Source organism: Myotis daubentonii, chromosome 2 (genome assembly GCF_963259705.1).
Source record: "Myotis daubentonii chromosome 2, mMyoDau2.1, whole genome shotgun sequence".
NCBI classification, from domain to species: Eukaryota; Metazoa; Chordata; class Mammalia; order Chiroptera; family Vespertilionidae; genus Myotis; species Myotis daubentonii.
Window position 1 is genome coordinate 158851877 of NC_081841.1, and position 24013 is coordinate 158875889.

The window sequence follows — 24013 nt, forward strand, 5'->3', positions numbered from 1 at the left end:
AAGAACTCAGAAAGCACCTTGGAGAGTGGGAAGAGGTGAAAAAAGCTGATGGAGCCATCCAAGTCTGCACCCTTAAAGCCTGGTTTAGGTTTCTTACTGCAAATGTTTCCATGTGCCCTCAACAAATATATCATGAGGATCCTACAGGTGCCTGGATGGCCTGGCTGTGTTTATACCTCAGGCTTCTGCACCTTCACAGAGTGAGCACCAAGCTATCTTTACATCACAGAAACCAGAAGACCCTTGTTTCCTAAGGTCTCCAGAAAACCAGCTAACATTTCTAAATAGCCTAGTCCAGTGGTCGGCAAACTCGTTAGTCAACAGAGCCAAATATCAACAGTAATTTGAAATTTCTTTTGAGAGCCAAATTTTTTAAACTTAAACTATATAGGTAGGTACATTGTTATTAACTTAATTAGGGTACTCCTAAGGCTTAGGAAGAGCCACACTCAAGGGGCCAAATAGCCAAAGTTTGCCGACCACTGGCCTAGTCAGTCATGTGGGTACATTTTACAATTCCTAGTTTCTTAAAAGACCAACTTCTCATACATCTATTTCCAGTAGTTGTGCCTCTCTCAGGCACACTCCTCCAGCATCTCCTCAGGCTAGAAGTTCTCCTGGAAGTCACATTTTATTTTATCACAGAGTATTTTTATAGTTTTAGAATGAGGCAGAGAAGTCATCAGTGAGTCTGTAAATTTGAGGTTCATTATTTTTTCAAGAAAAAAATTTATATTTTTTAAATCTATTTTATAGATTTATGGACAAATGTTATAAAGAGTGTGATGTTTGAAGTCTTTCAAATATTTAAATATAAGCACTAAGAAAATCAACTAAAATGTAAGTCGTATTTTTAATGTCTCTTTTTGCTATTAATTGTGTGCATAAGTTGAGTGAGGGACAGATCAGTTCTGTTTCATTTTGGAATTAGCATGTCTTTCTTCCACCTAAGGCAGGCCTTAGGCAAATTGGGAAGTTGAATATTTCAGAGCCCTCCAAAGCTGCCTCCTGCCAGAAGGCATTGTAGAGTCCATAAGCCAGAAACTTCCAAACACAAAATTAATTTCTCTTCCCCCCATTTTCTCTGAGTCTATCTATTATATCAAAAAATTAGATTAATACATTTGTATTCCAACGTTAACAATGATCAGAGCTGATAGCACAATTTCTTTATACAAAGATCCTGAGCTTTAAGAAGTGACTGATAGAGGGTTTTTTTATTTTATTTTCCTAAAGGGCTAATGAGATAGATGTTTTATTAAAGTGGTCAAAGAAAGTCAGTCACAGACAAAAAAAAAAAAACACACAACAAATTTGCATTTTTAATTATAGAAAGATGGAAATTATACAGAAAAATATTGTGATCATAAAGTAAATAAAATGCGACTCATGGCAATTTGCACTTTTATGTCATTCTCCTTTAGGGAAAAAGTTATTTCCATGCAGTAATATATTTTTAGGAGGATAGAAAGCACCTTTTCCATCTCTCTTCCTATTTTACATTAGAGTTTTTTCCCAAGGTCATTAAAATGAAAGAATGACAGTAGACTTTCTTATCAACAGCTTGTTCCAACAGATACAATACATGGGTTGGGGATCAAAAAGATCATGAGAAGCATATCTGCCAACATTGTAGAAAATATTGAACATCTGCTATATCTGGGATCCTGGGAGTTGTAATTATAATTTTTTGAAATCTGTACACAAGAGTTATAAATATTAGAACTGTAGCCTGTGAAAGCCATGAAATATTTAACTTGTTTGGCAGGCTTAAGCAAAACTCATAAACTTAATTTAAGCAAGCCAAACACTATAGTTTTACCAATTTTATATCTTTCATGTCATTAGTTAGATAAATTAAAGCAAGCTATAAAACAGCCTAGAGATTGCCAACTGGAAGTCCTGGGGGTATACAAAAAAAAGTGCATTTTGAAAATTAACTCATTTTACTGTTGGTTTACCTTTCACCTTTCCCAGTTAGCTACACTTATCAAAGATTCTTTGGTTTGGGAATGGGGGTTGGGATTTGCTATTAAGAAATGACCTCAGGGTAAAGAGAAAAGCAGGCTCAAGCATCTTAAGCAGGTCCACAACAGCCACAATAAGAACCGGTGAATTCCACAGATACTGGTTTAATTTATCAAAAACCCATACGCCACCCTGGTGAAAACCTTTCAAATTTGAAAACAAAGGCTAGGTAAGCAGCTCTGTTCTGCTGCAGAAGGTAAACTGAGAGACTAAGAGAGAAACCAAGTTTCCATTTTGTTAGCTCTGTGACCCAGTTTCATCGTTGAGACCTATTGTTAGAAAGATATATGGGCTGGAATATATTTGGCTATGTCCATCTTACATGTGCCTTTTAGAATTAACTCGGGAGAGTAATAACCAAGCCAGCTTTAGTGCCTATTTTTAAGATAAAAATACTATACATATCTCCATTGCTTCCATGTATCTACATTGACATTCTCTCCATGTCCCCTACCATTATCCCAGATCCAGAATGGTCTTCAGTAAGAAACTTAGGATGAGGATATTCACATTATAGATTCTGAATGAGGAAAATAATTGATGATGCTACCATTTATTTCATAGCACTTTATGTACTAGTATATGAGACTCTCTGCGATTGAACCTCAAAGCAACCCTTTTTAATACTATGTGTGACTTTTACAGATTAAAAACAATAAATAGCCACAGAGAAGTTACAAGGTATACCCACTACCCCACAGCTGATGGTCCCCAGCCTGGCCCTGTGGTCTTCTGAGGCTTGGTGGAGCACTCCAGTCACGGGGAGTCAACAGAACATCTGGTCGACAGGAGACTGAAGCAAGAACAAGTCAACAGATTCCAACCCCAGAGTTTTGCTGGTGGTGTTTCCAGGATTCAGGGTTTCCTTCCTCCTGGCCCTTTTCTACACCCTGGTGCTTTTCCGATTCAGTATCTCACTGAAAACTTCCTACTCCTCATTCCCTGCCTTGTCTGTCTCTCTTAACCCCTACAAAGGACTGAAACTGGCTGTCAGCTCGGGGGCTTGCCACAGTCATAGCAGCCTTTGTTAACAAGTTAAGAATCTACAGGAATCCCCTCTTTGCTGTCTTTACACTCTGTACATGAGAGCAGTCAAATGGATCAGCTGGGAACCCCTGGCTGCGAATGCATAAAAGAGCAAATGAATAGAAAAGTTCAATGAGATATTTCACTGAAATATCCTGCTGATCCCGTTTCATTCTGCATTTAGGAAAAGAATACCCGTGCCCAAACAGCCTCTGTCTCCCTGGAGCAGAGGATGGATATCACACAGACTGTTTACACAGGGGAACCAATTCAAGGCAGAACTGAAAGTTCCAATTCAATTCAGTCAGCCCATGTCATGTGTCTGGGGCCAGGCCAGCAGGGCTTAGGATGTGATCTGAAAGAAGCAATGTTAGTTGCTGGTGGCCCACACAGTCGGGAACCGATACTTCAGGTTTACTTGGATGGGCACTGAGCATGAAGGTTTTCTGAGTGTCTCCTGCGTGCCAGGCACTGTGCAAGGCTTTGTATCCATGTTTCTTAGTTCAACTTCACGAAAAGGTTGTAGGATAGAGTTAGTACCAGTATGTGTCCCCCTTTCAAATAGGCATTAAGTCATTTCCTTAAGATTAAAAAGCCAGTAAGTAGAAGATATAAATATTGCATGTGAATCTTCAGCAAATGGAAATTTTAGGAAGACTACATTTGACTCACTCTTGAGAACTGTTTATTTCTGGGCTGGCCTTGACCTGGGACACAGAGCCAGTATGGAAGGGAATAAGCTACTCAGGCTGTCATGGTCCTTCCCACTTGGGGCAGCTGTGGAGGTATTAAAAAACAATCCAGGTCAGTTCTAGGGGTGTCCCTATGCAGGGAGGTGAGCCTGCCTTCCCTCTCCAGCTCTTTCCTCCAGTCCCCCCCCCCCAAAATGGCCATGGTCCCTGCAGGGCATGTGGTCCCACCTCCTAGCCACCAAGGGGTGAGGAACAGGACAAACACGGCTGGAGAAACAAGGGCCCTTGTCTTTCCTCCTGTCTTCCTTTTCCTTTTGATTTTCATCAGAGGTAAAGTAAAAACATAATAAAAAGACCAGGATCAAGACTCGAAGATTTTCCAACATGGAAACTAAAAAACACAAATGCCATGGTTTGGCATTACTTCTCCTTTTTGCAAAGAACAATAAACTGGACATTTCAACATCTTTGCAGTGGCATTCAACTCAGTTCCCATTTGTAGTTGAAAACTGTATTCCTGCTGCCCTGGCACTGAGTCTTCTCACCCTCAGGAGGGCATCCCCTCTGGTGACATGGGCAGACTGGAGGTCCTCGGGTCAGGCCCACCGAGTGATGCCAGGAGAAAACGAAGCCAGAGTTTTGGGTGAGACCCGCAGCGTGTGAGCCACCAGGCTCCTGGGTGCGGACACCTGGCCACTCGTGCTCCGGCTGCACACAGGCAGTGCGTGCTCAGGGAAACTATCCAGGACAGTTGTGCAAAAGGGGAAACTTACTCCTCCAAGACCGAGGAGTGACAGAGGCCACTCCGCTTTGATTTCCTCCTCAAGCCACCACTGGTGGGAACCTCATCTTCCATTAACATTGCTGGGCTTGTTTACATGTGTGCTATTATGAGCTACAGTCATCTGTCCACAAGAGACAGAAATCCTGGTCTATCAATCCTTAAAGCCTGTTGACATTTGTCCACTTGGCAGATCATAAAAGCCCCTTGAAAATCACAGGAGTAAATGTGTAAACCGCTTACCAAATTATATGATGTAAACGCCAAGCGAAGGCATGCTGCAGGATAAGATCGCTGATTCGTGACTGCCTTCTGAATGTAACTTTAGCTGGGTCTTGGGTTACATGTGAGGTGTTGCCAAGAACAACGGAAAGAGAGACAAAGACATATGAATTCAGCCCAAAAGCTGACTTTTAAGTTCTCTGTCTTCAAAAAGGCTGGAGATTCTTTATGAGATGTAGTTTTACATAAACAATCTGTGCTAACAAGAGTTTTCCCCAAATATCAGTTAAGTTTTAACTAGTTCCCTGTAAACATTATATGAGTGCCAGAAATAATCTCGGATTTTGGGGGGGGAAAAAAACTAGAACTAGAGAAAGCTTCATGGCATAAACACACAGATAAAATACACACTGAAATGGCTGGTAGCAGTCAGACTGCAAAGGGGCTAAGAGTTCAAGATCACTGACAGCATTTTCCCAAGAAGATCTCTGGAGAGATTCCTCAGACGACTGAGGGGAATGTAATAGAATAATTATGCATGAAGCACTGATAAGCACTGTCTCATACCGTGCAGGTAAATCTCTACCAGAAGCTGTTTTGCCTGACTTGAGGCTTAGGCCAGGCTCTTTGAGAACTCAGGTCCAAAGTCTAAAACCCTCTTTCTATAGCAGAGTAATCTCCATAGATTCCATTTTAAATCCCTTGCCTCAGTTTCTTAACAATTAATTGCTTATATTTGAATCTTCTGTAGAGACAGTACATTCGTTGTATTAACATCTCTGCACTGTTTTACACATCATACTAGATATTCAGCTAGAAGTGAGAGATGAGACTCAAAGAGGAAAGAGAGGGAGAGAAGGGAGAGAGGCAGGGGAAAGGAGAGGGAGTGAAATGGGAATGAATGCTACTGTGAATACCTAGGTAAGGATTTCCCTTAACAGTCATGCTTCTCTTGCAAGAACAGTAAAGCTGATGATAAGTAGTAGTTTCCAGGTCTCCCAGGTGACAGGAATCCCTTCAGGTGTGGAGAGCTCCTATAGACAGGAGGGGTGGGACTTCCTCCTGTGAGAGGAGCCTGAGCAGGGTTTCTGGCACTATCCAGGGATCCCACTTGTTTACCAGGATGAGGGTTATAAATCTCCTTGCTGGCACCTAGGAAGGTTTCGCTAAGGGTTTGTCAGACCTGTGACTGTTCTTCTTCAACCCATGGACTTCAGGTACATATCACACCAGAGAATCTTACAATCCTAAGGGACCTTACAGGGCAGCCAGTTCAGCATCCTATTGAACGTACACATCCCCTCTCCAGTGTCTTCACTCACGTCTCATCTAGTGTGCACAGACAGAGACAGGGGCTGAATGCCCTGTCCCCAAGGCTCAAGCTCTCCAAAACCAATTTTTCTGAAATAACCAGTGCATTTTCTACCCATTGGCATTAGTTCTATTCCCTCAGGACCCTAAAGAACAAATGCAATTCCTCTTCTTCCTGAAATATAAAGCAGAATTCAGGGCAGTCATTTGTATCATTGGGAGCCTTTTCCTCTCTGTTCTCCTCGGTTTAGGAAAAGAAGAGGGAGAGTCTAGGATGCAGGCAGCTGCCCTTGTCTGGGGCCCTTGGTTTGGGGACTCTGTGGCACATCTTGGTAGTGCCATATTCCTGTGGGTCTTTATGGAAAACATCTCTTTGCCTATTTCTAGCATGTCAACTGTGCTACCTGTACTGATGCAAAAAAAAAATTTAACTTAATCCAAGTGACAAACTCCACATAGCCTCGATTCACTGCACATACATTGGGTGGATGACAGTTTTGTGCCAGTTCTAGTTTTCATATTAAGTTCAGGGAAATGTAATGATAATTGAGACAAAATCTTTGCAAATCTAGACAAGTAAGCAGGCAGGTCTGCTACATCATGGTTAGGATCACAAGAGCTCAGAGAAAAGGCTCTAATCCAATCATTGGTGGTCCTAGAGGAACTGGTGTCTGAGAGAAGCAAGCACTACTTGAGAGAACAGTGTGGAGTAGGAGACTTCTATTTTTGGTTTCAAAATAGAGCGAACCATAGACAAGTAAAAGGAACAACGACAGAATGCCTCCGAAGGGAATAAGCAGGCCGGGAAAAGAGCATGATATATTCCTGGAACTTCATAGCATGTGAGGAGGGTGGGAACAAGTGCTTTTCAATATCCTGCGACTATATCCCCGCATGGAAGATGTGTGAATGATGCTGTGGTCTACACCAAAGATTTTATGTATTGAACTGTGTGCTTGTGATTGCATTACATTTGAACTTTAAGGATTAAAATAAAATCCAGACATCTAAGCACTGAGATACAAAGAAAATACCAGTAACACCTTGTTCTTGGCTTTGTGGAGCTCATAGTCTGGTGGAGGTACCATTTTTTGAACTTGCATGCTGTCCAAAACAACATTTTCAAATAGCAGCACTAGTTATTTAGTTTGGTGAAAAGTTTTTAAATTGTCTTGAGTATTTGAGTTAAGTCTTCTGAGACAGAAACCCAAAATGGAAGTCTTCTACTCCACACTGTTCTCTCTCCTCTTAATCAAAAATAGTGATAGTCATCGCAAATAGTAATTCCTATCTGTTAGTGTTAATTGAAAATCAAAATGCATTTTGGTTAGCGATTAGCTCAACCACTGTTCCTTCTATTGACCTTTGAGACTCTAAAGAGCTAACATGATAAAGAGCTAAATAGAGCTGGAGGGGAGACAGATGTGTAGAGTGTAGACATGGCAAGGAGTGGGCTGTAGGAAGAAGCTCCCTGTGAGAAAATTCTAAAACAAATGAAAACCATCACTGGCAGTTAAATATTTACCAAGAAGAAAAGACTAGTGGACTAAGGAAGACAAATTTAATTAAAGAAAATTGTTCTGATTTCTACTTAAAACCTCTCCTTACCCCATTCAAGGAAAGTTTTCTTGAAATATTCCCATTCTAAGTGGAGGTTTCTCGACTATTGACATTTTGGGCTGGATAATTCTTTGCTGTGGGGGGCTGTCCTAGACATCATAGGGCATTTAGCAGCATCCCTGGCCTCTGTCCACTGCATGCCAGGAGCACCTCCAGACACACGTCAGTTGTGACAAACAAAAATGTCTCCAAATATTGCCTCATGTCTCATGAGGAGCAAAACTGACTCCCTCCAGAACCACTGATTTAAGCTCACAGGGACAAAGAGGCAGAATGATTTGGTGAGATCTTGAAAGGGATATTTATGCCAAAAATTATTTTCATTTCACTACTGTAGATTATAAATGTTCTCCAAAATTCTTAACCTGAATAATCTTTAGAGTTTGTTTGACACACGTGCACATACCCGAATGCACACACACAATTGAAGTGGATTTTTCCTAACCATTTTTATATTGTGTTAGTACGCAAATAAGTTGTGCCTAATATGAAAACTAAATGGGTTTCCAATGCAGCTTCCTGGGGTTTCAGAATAATTTTATGTTACTGTATCAGTGTTGGGGAAAAAAAATGTATCTCATCAAAACTATTCCAGAAGCACCTCATTTTGATAGGAAAGTACTTTGCGATGATTACCTAATAGGCAGCATTTGTTGAAATGCTTTTAATAGACCTTTTTTATCACATGGAAAAGAATTTCAATGCTGGTTCAGTCTCCTGTTTCATTCTGTCATGAATCAATTTGTAGAGACATTTAGAAGTCAATAATCCACTGCAGCTTTGATGACAGGTGATTAATTTCTACATTTTAGAGACATAATAAGATTTAGCAATAAAAAGGCCTTGAAGTAACCTACCAAACAGTTTTAATCTCAGCCTTGGGACTGTTGCTAAATATGAATGCTTGTACACAAATGTGAATGATTTAAGTTAGTAGGTTTTATTGCAGACTCCTTGTGTTTTCATATTAATCTTGCTTTACAATCAGCCTATCTATACAATCAATTTATGGTGGATATTTTTTTCCAACACAATGCTTGGAGAGAGGAGGGGGCTAACAAATTATTTACACACAAAGGATTTGTTCTACAAAAGAAGCCATTTCACATGCTTATTGCTGAGGGGATGACTGATTTTATTGGCATAGTCAGGGAAGAAAAAAAAAGAAGTGAAGGTGGCCTTCAAAAGATTCAGACAGGGGACAGGTTCAAGAAATGGATGGTGATGAATGCTGAACAATAGCTAACATGTCCTTCCAAATAATCAGCTGCTCTTGTCTTCATCGAGCCTTTCTTTCCATCTTTTTTATTTTTAAGATTAATAGAGGCCTCAGAATACTTTCTAACACTTATCAAAAGATACCTGTAAATCCAAGTGCTAGTAAAAAAAAATGAAATTAACTTAGCCTAAGAATTTGTCTTCTACTACAGAGAAATGATAAAGACCCAACTGTGGGTATTTGTTTAAAAATAAATATATAAATAAAGATCAATACATTTGCTGCTCTACATAATTTATCATTTCTGACCAACAAATGGTATGTTCTTAGAAACACTAAGTATTCCTAAGGTAGATGTTCCCAGTTCGGTCAAGTCGTACATGCTTGTTAAATCTTGGTTGCTGGAAGTTCTGCTTTGTTCTGACATGTTTTTGATGTGAATGGAGGATCATTCCTGAGAGTCTTTATGGAAGAAATGTTCTTTTGCTTTGTTTTTTTCTTTCAAAAGGAAATGACTAAAAGAGAGGTGGCTGCTTGACACAAATACACACAAAAACAGGAGACAGCATGCTTCTGGGGGAGATCCAAGAACAGGGCATACTGACAAAAATAAAAGACTCTCAAGGGACCACCCAACCAACCCAAACTCACACTCACCTCCCTTCACTGTGCTCTTTCTTTTCCCCAAACACCACAATCAAGATTTTGTTTTCCTCATTATTCTTCTTGTTTTAAAGATTAGACATCTGTTATCTTCCACTTTTTCTTTTTTATCCAAACTTTGGCATGGCTCCTATTAAAGTGTTTCTTAAAATAACTCCTTTATTCTCTGATTTAGGGCATCAAGCCCTTTTGACTGGGTTGTTCCATACCCTCAGGAGGGCTCCACTGCCTCCAGCCTTATCCTGACCACCCCCTGCACTTCCCCAATGCTTCAACAAGACTAACCTTCCCACAGGACTCCTTGCAAGTCCGTCTGCCTTTCTTATGTTCATTCACACATTCAAGGAGCAAGTCTGAGCAGTGAATACTTGCAGGGGAACTCTGGTAGGCACTAGGTATCTAAAGATGAAGAAGACACGGTATCTTTATTTAAATTCCAAATCTATCTAGAGAGACAGACACATAAATAATTAGCAAAGTGCTAAGTTCTGTAGTAGATCTGTGTGTATGTATTCACAAAAAGTGCTATAGGTACTCAGGTGAAATTAATACCTCCTAAGGAGAAGACATCAGGGGATGGACCCTGCCAAATCTTACCAGGAAGAGAAAGGCTATTCATACAGAGCAAGTAATAAACACACAGACTCAACCTTCCTTAAGATAGAAACATAGGTAGATGATGATGATGATGATGATGATGATGATGATGATGATAGATAGATAGATGATAGACTCTTCTCTGCCTTTCTCTCACTTTCTCTCTCTCTCTCCCTTCTCCCATCTCTTCTCATTTCTTGCAAATTTCTTGAAATACTAGTCTATGTTTGCTGCCTTCTCACTTTTTTCTCAGCCTACCACTCCACTGGCATGCTTCCCCTCACTTAAAAGATAAGTGACTTCTTAGATGCCAAATCAAATGCATGTTTTACCATCCTCATTTTACTGTACCACTCTTGCATTTTTGTCTATCCTTTTATTTGAAAACTTTATTTCCTTGGCTTTGACACACATGCAAACTTCCTTGTATCTTCCTTGTCTTCTCCTATCTCTAAGACTTTTTTATGAGCTGTGCTTATTTATCTACCTTTAAATGTTGAGTTCCTGAAAGATTTATTTTTACTATACACACCTTCCTTTGGGGCAAGTTATTATTTTCATGGTTTTAGCTAGCACCTATCACCATTCCCCATCAGTCTTCAGCCCAGACCTCCCTCCTGAAGTCAGAACCATTATATCTGACTGCTAAGGTTGGCTCTAACTACCTATAGAACATCTGTCAATGGGCCACAACATGTTGCTGTTTAAGAAGAAGGGAGTAAAGACAGAAAAAAGTGAAAAAATATGCTTCATCTATATAAACAAGAACCATTAGTCAGAGAGGTAGTCTGTAAAACAAGGCACTCATGCAGGAGTTATACCAGATGATCCAATTAGGATGAAAGGAGATCATACACTCACACATGAATCTAATAAATAAGTGGGCGGGGGGAGGGGGAGAAGGGAGAGCATCCGTGTGTGTGTGTGTGTGTGTGTGTGTGTGTGTGTGTGTGTGGTGTTTGTGTATGTGTTATACAGGCATAAGTTATAATTTTATTGATTAGGATGCATGATCCAAAAGATTTGGAGATCACTGAAGTAAAGTAGAGTTCCTATCAAGACTGCTGTGAGTTCAGTCCTGTTGGGAACAATTGATTTACTCTCGAAAAAATGATATCTCTGTTACTGTGAGTCTTTTCCCTTTGTCCAATAAACCAAAAATCCAAATTTAAAACCTAAATATAACAGTTATCCTATCCACATAAACTTAGTTTACATTTCATGATACCTTTTGAGTTCCAGGAACTAAATTGTAGTGACACCACCAAAATAATAATACCATGAATATTTGGTACTAAGACAAGAAGTTTGGGATGACTGTTCACTGGTCTTTCAACACTTTCCATTGGCCAAATAGAGAGCTCTAAACACATAGATACACACAATGCATGTGTGCACATATCTGTTCATCTCTCTTTTGTTTAAATAGAAATATCTAGCATTTACTAAAGTTCCTGTGACAGGCTTTAAGTATTCTATATGCATTAATTTATTTAAGCTTTAGAAAAACCTGATGAGGTACATATTATTATCATATCAATTTTACAGATTTGAAAAGAAAGGTAATTTTCAAATTTGATAGAAGGATATACTAGTAAATTATCAAGAACTCTAAAATGTATAATTCTTAATTTGATATGAAAAGAAAAAAATTTACTTCAACTTCTTTTTTTAATATATTTTTATTCATTTCAGAGAGGAAGGGAGAGGGAGAGAGAGATAAAACATCAATGATGAAAGAGAATCATTGATCAGCTATCTCCTGCATGCCCCCTACTGGGGACTGAGCCCACACCTGGGCATGTGCCTTGACAGGGAATCCAATTCTGACCTCCTGGTTCATAGGTCCACGCTCAACCGCTGAGCTACAACGTCCAGGCTACTTCAACTTCTTACTTTTAACATCAATTATTTACCTCAATTGATTTACCATGTATAGTTGCAACATAGTGAGAGGGCAAGAAAAATTATTGAAAACCATAACTAGCCTTATTATACACTCTTTTGTAATTTTTCCTGATTTATTTTTTGTGATCTTGGGTACCAAAAACATATATCAAAATGAAAACACTGCTAAGACAAAAGGACAATTGTTTGCTGTGTTAACCTCAGAGACCGATCGCGGTGCAGTAACATCTGTAATAAAACAGCAGCTGCCCGTTTTTTCACCAATGTCAAATCCTTAGAAAATACCGAGGAGAAGGAGGAATCAAATCTTGCAGTCCTCGCAATCTGATATGAGGTCTATCCCCAAGCCTGTTAGAGGCAGGCAGCTTTTACAAGAGGACAAACACACTGTAAAGGAATGAATCAAAGCAAAGGATTAGATCATTGAGAAGGTGACAACACATCAGATTGCAGGTGGCAGAGTGAGGTATGGAACAGGAGTTGCCTGCCCAGTAACATACAAGAAGAGTTATGACATTTATGCATTTTCATTTCTACAGGTGGGAACCTCAAATCATTCCACAGACTAGCCTCTGAGTACCTCTAATCCAAGTCTGCCAAGGCTCAGTTGATATACTTCTGTATCGTCAAAGATGGACCCAACATATTTTCAACAATATTTTTTTGGTCCTAACAAGACACATTTTAAGTCTAAATAACCTGTAAATTCAAACCTTATTTTCTGTGTTTAAGAAATATGCCCTTATAGGTTCTATTGTATATGGCCATAGATTCAGGAAATATTATTTGACCACCTACTCTGTGCCAGGCTTGTGCAAGACCATTTTCTTATAACCACCCATTCAATCTTAATAGCCATGCTCTGTTGTGTGTGTTATTATCTTCCTTTAGTAGATAACAGAATAAGGATCCGCGTAGTAAAGTGACTTTTGAAAGATAATATATTTTAGAAGAATGCTTTCTCCCCCTGACATGGTAGGTCTGATTGCAGCTGGAATGTTGAAGGATGGCAGGATGAGAAAGTGCTTGCTTTCTACCTGAGCTCACCCTAAAGTTCAGGTTGTTTTCTCTCTCCTCTCAGGACTTCGAGTAAGAATCTCACATCCAGAAATTTCTCAATCAAGCTGTTAGCTTGTGGCAACAAGTTTTCCATTTTATTTCAAACAAATCTGTCTTTTATTAAGATAACATAAAATTGGATTGCTTTTTATTTTACTATTTGCTATATTTTACAATTTTTCAAGATTTGCTTCTCTTAGACTTTAGCAAATGAAACAACAACATATGGCTAAAAGGCCTAAGGATAAGCCAGCATTCCAACAAAGGATAATTAGCCCTCAAAATAGATTCCAACCCCTCCTAACAGATCTTCATTCCAATTTTAAATTATCCTCTTGACCTTAAAGACAAGGCTCTGTGGGAGTGAAACACCTAAAACCACTGCTCTTCATAATTCAGTCGAGTCATGAATTTAAAGTTTCCCCCAAAATAGCAATAAATCCGGATCCAAAGACAGCTTAGGAAAGCCGTAGGAAAAGTGTTGCTCTCTCACCTCAAGGTCTTTTCAGTCCGTACATAATTTTATTGTTTAAAATGTAGGGTCTTGAATTTATAGGACTTTCTGAAATTAGTCCGATGTCTCAAAAAGTCTGCATTGTAACCTTAGAAGACATTAAAGAAAAGTCAGACCTGGAGACCGCTCTAGTGTGATCTTGCTGCAGATTTTATCTTTTTGAAAACAAATTTTCTGAACTTTTGATGGGATTCTATGTAGGCAGTCATGTTGAATGAGAAGCACATACTGAAGTGAATAGGATAAAGTTAATAGTCATTCTGGCTTCAGCCCTACCAATGATTCAATCCAAAACCCCGCACTCAGACCTCTGAGCATTTTGTGGCCTCACCTGAAAAATGCAGGATCTTTGACTAAGTTATTTGGAAAGTTCATCTTACAATTTCCCATCAGGAAAAAAAGACAAAACATAGTTATATATATCCATCTTGGCTTCAGAATGGAGTTATCTAATATTCAGTTCTCAACTCATTACATTCTCAAAGCCAAGTACAAGTTGGTTGGAGTTATAAGTCCACCAAGGAAGACCTTCAGGGTGAAGTTTGTCATACCTTCATTAGGAAAACATTTCTTTCAATAGGACAAATTTCAGAATTTTATTCAAGAACATGGCTGAAATTCCAAGGTCCCTCTGGGGGAAAATAAAGGCACTATAGTGATTATATGATAAGTCAGCAATTTTCAACCAATGTGCCCCAAGAATTTTTATAACGTGCAATACCTGACTATTTAGTCAGGAGCACTGACCGCTTGTCCCTTAGATTGTCAAATAAAAAAATGACAACAGCCAAGCCAATAAACATCCAGTGTGAATACCATGTCTTGAACTATAAATATATAGATCACATAATAGGGTTGCATCTTCTTGGTCATGTTGCATAATAAGGTTGTGTTTGATTGCTTAATTCTTGATACCAGAAATCCTTATATACAATTATAGGCATCTGATTTTTTTAAAAGTCACTTGGAGAAAAAAAAGGGTAGGTAATTACTAGCATTGAGGTGGGGGTTTTTATATTGTAAATCAAATTACACCTATTTTTTGACAAATCAGCAAAAAATATAATATGTACTTTGGTATGCCACGGAATTTTAGTAATTACCTTATATGTACTATGAGATTTTTTTAAAAGGCTAAAACTCGCTGTGATAAGTCATAATATTTTCCTATCATGTACTGGCTGTGAGTGGGTGATAATAGCCAGAATGACTATTCCCTCAAAATGCTATTGGGTAGACTTGTGGTGCACTGAGAAATGGGCCAGTTTTGAAGCCAGGTAGTCAATGAATGACTCATTCTCTACTGTTTCTCCATGAACTAGAACAATAGGTAACATACTAGGATCTTGACACATCTATATATATAAAAGCATCATATGCAAATCAACCAAACAACCAAACAGCAGAATAACTGTCCAGACAACCACACTATGACACGCACTGGCGCCAGGCCAGCCAAGGCGAGTGAGATGCGATTGGTTGGGGGGCCCCACCAATCAATCGCCCCACACAGGAAGGCCCAGGCTACCCAGCTGGCAGTGCTGCAGTGGGTGGGCAGGGCCTCCTTCTGTGGGGTGATGGATCTGGGGTCCCCATCATTGATCACCCCACAGAGGGAGACCCAGGCCAACCAAGCAATCGCACCTCATGCCTGTTGCCCACACAGAGAGATGACCAGTGGCCAGGAAAAGGGGGCAGAACCACACAGATGGCAAGCAGTGGCAGTGGCAGGGGCAGGGCCAGCTGCTGGCAGCTGGGGGAAGGAAAGCCCTGATTGGCCCTGATTGCTGGCCAGGCCTAGAGACCCTACCGGAGGGGTGCCGGATTGCAAAATGGCTTCAGCCAGGGCTCCCCGACACCCACACCCCCATGCATGAATTTTGTGCACCGTGTCTCTAGTATTTGATAAATGACTAACTAAATGAATAAATGAGTGAACCTGTTTCAACCTCTACATTTTACAAATATGACCCAAAAACAGTTAAGGAATTTGTCTTGAACTACTAGAAAATAGAAACTAAGACCCAGATTCTCTAGATTTTTCTCTGTGACTTTCCCTGTTGATAATCTGTCTGTTTGGTTTTCAAGGTTTGGAAAATTTAAGCCTGTATTGAGCAAGATATAAGTCAATTGAGGTACTGACTTCCCTCAAAATGCCATAGTACAGAGCTTCCCTAATGTGCCTAGTTATAGAAATCACCTGGTGTATTTATTAAAAATAAAGGTTCCCAGCATATCTCACCAGGCAAGTCCAGGAAACATTGGCCTAGCCAGGTTGCTGGAAAAGAAAGAGAGATCCCTTTGCTCTCCACAAGAACACCGAGTTCAATCTAAAAATGAGACACTGTTCTGTCCATTTGGGCGGCAATAATACAGGATGCCTCCTTCATTGCTGGTAAATCAAAGAGCACTGATGAGAGCAGTGAAGGAGGTGACTCTGAGGGCAAGAAAACACCTGAGAGAGACAGCACTCGCCTTTGATTCATAATTAAATTTGTAGAAAGGCAGCTACCCAAGAGGTCTTGCAGCTGCACATGTTTCACTCCACCTTTTTTATGAGAAAGAAACAAATGACCTAAAGGCAGACCAATGTAGGTTTTTTTCTTTTTTCCAGAAACTAAGTTTTAGCAACAGTGCTAAAATCAGTACTCAGCCATTTCTATGTTTCATATCACTTACTTACTAGGGCATTTTCACCATCGCTACCATTGAGCAGAAATGGTTAATATATAAATATTTGCTGAATGAATGAATAAATGATTTCCTCTTCAACCACTATCACTGGCATATGACACTTTATATTAATAGTCCTTTTCTAGAATCAATGTAATTTCCTTTCAGGAACATCTATATATATAAAAGCCTAAGCAACAGTTATGATGGAATGACTGGAATGACTGGTCACTATGATGCACACTGACCACCAGGGGGCAGACGCTCAATGCATGAGCTACCCCCAGCCCGCAGGCCCCAATCACTGATGGGGACTGTTGGCCAACCTTCCAGTCCCTCCCCCTGAAGCTGGCAAGCCCTGATCACCCCTTTAAGTCCGGCCCCTGAGCTGGGATGGGAAACCAGGAATGGGTAGCAACAGATGCGGCCCCTTTCCCAGGGGGGCCAAAGGCCGGCTCCCTCCTCAGGGCCAGTGGCCAACCTCCCGATTTCTCCCCCCAGCTGGCAGGCCCTGATCACCCAATTAGGGCCGGGCCCTAGGCTGGGATGGGGAGCCAGGGGTGGGTGGCAGTGGATGCAGGCAACGAGGGAAGGAGGAGGGGGGAGGCAGGGAGGCAGGGAGGTGGGGAACCTGATTGGCCCTGATCGCCAGCCAAGCCTAAAGACCCCACCCGTGCATGAATTTTGTGCACTGGGCCTTTAGTCTATACTATAAAGAACATTATTATGAACTAGAGGCCCAGTGCACAAAATTCATGCACTCAGGGGGTCCCTCAGCCTGGCCTGCACCCTCTCGTAGTCCAGGGGCCCTCAGGGGATGTCTGACTGTCAGCTTAGGCCTGCTCCAGGCCTAAGCCAGCAGTTGGACATCCTTGGCAATGCTGCGGAGGTGGGAGAGGCTCCCGCCACCACCACTGTGCTCGTCAGCTGTGAGCCCAGCTTCTGGCTAAGCAGCACTCCCCTGTGGGAGCATACTGACCACCAGGGGGCAGCTCCTCTGTTTAGCATCTGCCCCCTGGTGGTCAATGAGTATCATAGCAACCGGTCATTCCATCATTTGGTCAATTTGCATATTAGCCTTTTATTATATAGGACTAGAGGCCCGGTGCACAAAAATTTGTGCATTCGGGAGGCAGGGGGGTCCCTCAGCCCGGCCTGTGCCCTCTCACAGTCTGGGACCCCTCGGGAGATAACAACCTGCTGGCTTAGGCCTGCTCCCGGGTGGCAGAGGGCAGGCCCAATCCCTAGGTGCAGCCCCTGGTCGGGCTCAGAGCAGGGCTAATTGGGGAGTTGGGGCACCGCCCCTGTCATGCACAGAGCAGGGCGGATAGGGAGGTTGCGTTGCCACCCTCAGTCACGCTCAGGGTAGGGCCGATTGGGGGGTTGGGGCACCGCCCCCTGTTACACTCAAGGCAGGGTCGATGGGCAGGTTGCGGCACCACCCCCTGTCATGCACAGAGCATGGCCCATCAGGGCGTTGGGGAGCTGCCCCCTGTCACACACAGAACAGGGCTGATAAGGGGGTTGGGGAGCTCCCTCCTGTCACTCACAGAGTAGGACCGATAGGGGAGTTGGGGCACCGCCCCTGTCACACACAGAGCAGGGCCAATGGGGAGGTTATGGCTCTACCCCGTCACACACAGAGCAGGGCCCGTGGAGGGTGGGGGGTTGGGGTGCCAAACCCTGTCACACACAGAGCAGGGCCGATCAGGGGGTTTGGGCGCTGCCCCCTGTCACACTGATCCCGGTGCCGGGAGGCCTCTCAGCTCCACTGATCCCAGTGCTGGGAGGCATATTACCCTTTTACTATATAGGATAGAGGCCTGGTGCATGGGTGGGTGCCGGCTGGTTTGCCCTAAAGGGTGTCCTGGATCAGGGTCGGGGTCTCCACTGGGGTGCCTGGCCAGCCTGGGTGAGGGGATGATGGCTGTTTGCATCTGGTCACACACCCTTCAGGGTGGGGGTCCCCACTGGGGTGCCTGGACAGTCTGGGTGAGGGGCTGAGGGCCGTTTTCAGGCTGGCGGGTGACTGAAGCTCCCAACCACTCCTTTTTTTCTTTTTCTTTTTTTTATTCTGGGCCAGCTTTAGCTCTGAGGCTTGACTCCAGCTCTTAGGCCTCCGCTGCTGAAAGCAGTTTTCTGGCCTTTGTTTACCTCTGTATTTGAAACAATGTTGCTATCCTGCTGGCTGAATCCAGTGACTAAAGCAGATTTCTGGGGTTTTGTTTAGCTTCTATATTTGTAACATAGTTGCTTAGAGTTGCAGCTCAGAGGCCGGCAGCGGCAGGCGGGGAACGTTGGAGTCCTCCGCCACTGAAGCAAGCAAGCCTCATTTTGCTTTAAGCTGCCTGGCTGCCGGCTGCCATCTTGGCTGGCAGTTAATTTGCATATCGCCCTGATTAGCCAATGGGAAGGGTAGCAGTCATATGCTAATTACCATGTTTCTCTTTTATTAGATAGGATATTAAAAAAGAAAATGAAGAAAGAGTCAATGACAGATTCATAGCAAATAGAGGATTTAGCAAACATGCATGCTAAAAGCCTTAAGGAAAATAAAACATGATGAGTAAACTCAAGCATTACAATTGCAGTCTGGTTGCTGTGAAGAGGAGGGCAAGTAGATGTACTTAAGAAGGATTTGTGTCTTTTTGTTTGCAGTTTTAAATAGCTAAGCTAATGTAATCCTGGCAAATTTCATGAACACTGTATGTAATTGCTGCAATGTAAGTTTCACAGGGATAAAGTCAATGTCTGCTTTACCTAATATATATATATACACACACACACACATATTCCTCAGAGCCTGGCACATGGTAAACAATAAATATTGAATGGATGGATGGGTAAATGGATAAATATGTGGATTAAAGATGTATAGCTGAAGGGTGGCCATATACTAGTACATACCTAAGCCCTTTTTATATTCAGGAGCCTAACTGTAAGGAAAAATCCATTTTGTACCTCTCACATCTTCTGGTAGTTTACTAGCAATATTTAGCATTCCTTGACTTGTAGATGCATCACCCCAATCTCTAATCTCTATCTAAATGTTCATTTGGAATTCTGTGTGTGTGTGTGTGTGTGTGTGTGTGTGTGTGTGTGTGTGTGTCTGTCTATCTTCACATTTCTCATTTTTATGATGCTGGACATATTGAATTAGGGCCCACCTTAATTATCTCATTTTAGCTTGATTACCTCTGTAAAAATCCTACCTGAATTTGGGGGAGGAGGGTAAAAAATTCAACCCATAACAACCAGTTATGAAAATTAGTGGTGCCACATAGGATGCATATTATCTGCAACAAAATAAAATTAATTGTTGTTTAAGTTCTTATTTAAGGGGAGAGGATACCCCAATAACAAAGATATAGTAAGTAAAAATTAGTACAAACTACCCATTATTACTTAGCATTTCTAAAATGTCATTGATATTCTCCTCATTTAATTGCTATTTAATTGCTCTGTACTAGTTTAATAAGCATATTCACTTATTGTTTAAGCACACAGTTATTGTGTAAAAATTTTTATAAGAGAGCCTTAATGGATTTAGTTCCAATATCAATTCTCTCACATACTCTTTTACATTTAATGGTTAAATTCCTCCAACACGGTGTCTTTAAGGAACATATCCACCACCATTAGAAAATATCATATATAGTATTACATATCTTTTGAAAATATGTTGACCTAAAATAAATTTCAAATTCTGGCCCCTGAAAAGATAATGTCCTCAGAAAATTTGCTTACCCAAATAGCTCATTTCCTGACATTGATGAATAACTGAGATTGTGCTATTTATAGAAGTAATTTGACTGGATATATACAAATGATAAAATTCAGCCCATTTCAAGTAGAACAAGTATCTTTATAATGAAGGAAAAAGGATATTTTAAGAATATCCGACCAAAACATTAAAAGCTTAGCTATGTTGTATAAATCACATCCATTGGGAGTTTGAAAAACATTGAGAGGAAAAGATCAAATTCACTGTAATAGTAACAATCATGGTATTTGGCATTTTTGCTCTATGAAAGAGGCATCAAACATTTCCTCTGAGTATGCTAGACTCAAAAAAGAGAAAATTAAGAGGGCTAAATGTTAAGTCCCACATTCAGAAAGTTCATGAAAAATATATTTACACGGTTGTGGATTTTAACTGAGAAAATAAACTGAGTGAAGAAACTCTAAAAAATAAAACATATTTCACTGTCTAACAATTATAATTAATCTTGAAGAGGGAGAACTTTTTTTTAAAATCAACAAGGCTTTGATATAACATCAAGGACCCATTGTATTTGAACTAATAATAGAGTGCTACAAAATGAGCCAGTAAAGGAATACACCTAAAGACAGTATATTTCCGCCCTGGCCAGTGCTGCCAAGTGGTTAGATAATCCTCCCATGAACCAAAGGATCTCTGGTTCAATTCCCAGTCAAGAGCACATACCTGGGTTTCAGGTTCAACTCCCAGACCAGTTGTGGGGGGTGGGAGGCAACCAATCAATGTGTGTCTTTCTCATATCAATGTCTCTCTCTCTCTCTCTCTCTCTCTCTCTCATTTTCCCTCCCTCTCTTTCTCCCTTCTACTTTATCTAAAAATTAATAGAAAAAATATCCTTAGCTGAGGATTAACACTAAATAGCACTATTCAGTTAGAAATATGCAATTTCTAAATTACAATTGCATCAAAATGCATAAAGTATTTAGGAATAAATTAAGCATCTACATAAATAAAAATATGTAGACCTATATGCAGAAAAATGGAAAAGCATAGCTAGTTGTTGAGATGGTTTAATACTGCATAAATGTCAATTTTCTTAATCTACAAATTTAAGATTTTTCCATTGAAAACTTTAATAGAATTTTTTTTGACAAAATGAATGTAAACTTCACCTGGAAAACTAATGTGCCAGTATAACCAAGAGCATTTTTAGAAAGAAAAATTGCACGGGGAGTTTCCCTGGCTGATATTAAATGTATTTTTATAAAGCTATTGTAAAGTTACAGTAATTATATAAGTTCAACAGACTACCTAATGATACAGCCTAATGTATGGCTGGAAAAATATATAAGCTCCTATAAATTTATAAACTTAGACTTCAGTTTCCAGAGTAGGGAAAGCATTGGCAAACTAAAACGTATCTGAAGAGGGCAATGCTGCAAATCTGAAGAGGGCAATGCTGCAAAGTGGATTACTCAATGGTAGAGATTTGGCCCAGAGGGCGTTTCTGGTGTTCCTTCCCAATTTCACTCTATGAACATGAAGTAGAATGTATGCAGATGACTGTGACTCCAATTCTTTTTTTAAAAAAAAACAAAAACCTTTTTATCAGAGCCCTCATATTTTATCAGAGTGTTCTAGGGGTGCCTGTGGCAGTTTAGGTGGGAGAAGAAATGGGTGCGTTCAAGTTTGCATATCATAAAGATCACTTGGAAGCACTGTGATGGATTAGCAGGGGTGGGCAAACTTTTTGACTCGAGGGCCACAATGGGTTCTTAAACTGGACCGGAGGGCCGGAACAAAAGCATGGATGGAGTGTTTGTGTGAACTAATATAAATTCAAAGTAAACATCATTACATAAAAGGGTACGGTCTTTTTTTTTTTTAGTTTTATTAATTTCAAATGGGCCGGATCGGGCCCGCGGGCCGTAGTTTACCCACGGCTGGATTAGAGGGTGAAGGACAGACAGCAGGAAGACCAACTTGATAGTTATTATAATAAGAGGAGCCCAGTACACGAATTCATGCACCTTGAAAGGAACTGTGGGCCGTGAGGCTGGGGTTAGCACAGGGGCGGGTCTTGGCCCCTTCTGCCACAGCCCCTCGTCCCCTATCTGCCAGCAGTCCAGCTCCCACTGCTGCTGCTCCCACACACTCACAGCACCAGCCCCACTCACACCCGCTGACAGCGTGGAGCGATTGGGGCCAACACCAGCAGCAGGTGTGAGCTGGGCCGGTGCCCTCAGGGGCAATCAGGGCTGGCAGCCACCACTAGCACCCACTGACGGCACTGAGCTATTGGGGCTGGTGCTGGGTGCTAGCAGTGGGTGCGAGCAGCAGCTCTGGCACCGGCAGCAGGTGCAAGCACTGGATAGGACCATGACGCGCAGGAGCAAAGAATTTTTAGTAACCACCAGAGGCTTGCCCTGATGACAGCGACCAGTGCCCTGCCTTGGTCTGGTGCCCCTGCTCACCTGCTCCACCATCCACCCACTGCTGATGCCCGCTATCTTCCATGCGCGGCCCCTGGTGGTCAGCACACATCATAGCAACCAGTTGTTCCACCGTTCGGTCTATTTGCATATTAGGGTTTTATATATATAGATAATAGTCCAAGCAAGAAGGTTGATGAAGCAGGGTAGCAGTGGAGGTAGAGAATGGGGGGGAAAGAACCAAGAGTTATTCCTAAAGTAAAATTATCTTGGTGATCAATAGTACATTACAGTAGGTATAAACAAAAGTCAAAGATAATTCACAAGTATTACGTCTTAAGCAACTAGGTAATAAGGAATAAAAAAAGGTTGGTTTAGAGGGGAAGACAATGAGCTCAATTGCTAAGATTTTATTTTTAAGAAAGAATTGGCATTTTTACATGTTTTGTATATCTGATATATTTATTTTACATATTGGGCTCAACACATAACTTTACTTGTAAAAAGATTCTATTGGTGTTTTATTTTTAAAAGATTGAAAACTGAATTCGAATGAGAGCCTTTGAATAGTTATGCCAATTCATAGTTTTAAAAGAAAAAACTAGGTATTTATAAAGTTACATGATTTCCATCCTTATACCTTATCAATGTCAAAAATTTCAGCTCTAAAACTTGTGATGCAGCCTGTGTTCAGATCACTAGACCACATGTGGTACAGAACCTCATGAACATTGAACTTCTGACCTGATAAGGACCCTAAAGTTCTCCTTTGATTGTTCAAGAATCTGAATCCCAGATGTTTGTCCTGGTTCAAACAGCAAATGTTAGAATTAGATTAGAATTCAATGAGTAAACCCTAATTGAGCATGTGATCCACTGCCACATCCTGCCTCACCACTGGATGATAAATCAGGCAGAATTAATAGCATTTGATGACATTTTGAATAAATTGTATTTTGTTAACAAAATAGGTTAAATATATTATCTTATTCAATCTTCACAACTCCATGAATTAAGAATAAGATATCTGCTGTACATATAAGGGAAAAGTTTGTAGAAAAAATATCTTGCTCAAAGTCATGTAGCAAGTAAATGTTAAACTTGATCTCAGAGCTTGGAACTACAAGCTCATTACAAGAGAAATGAAATTAAACACAGGGGAAAGTACTATTAATTTCACACAAGTCTGTTGCAAGATGGTGACAAATAAAATATACAAAGTTTGTGTATCCTAACAAAATCAGAATCTAAAAAAAAAAAACCCAAACTGCTTACCAATACATTTTACCCTGACATCATAGATTACCTTTAATACTACCGTTGCCCTGATATATTTGACCTTTATTTATAGAAAATGAAACACAGCTGTAAGGATTGATTTTTAGATCTCTTTATTCTAAGTAAAAGACGAGCCAAAATCAAATTTCAGTATGTCTAGTATTTATGTATGCAAAGGCAGTCTAGCAAGTGTCAACACTGAGTGTATATTAGCATTATGGAAGATCAGCAGGTATTGGGTGAGAAAGCCATCATCAATAGGAAAATCT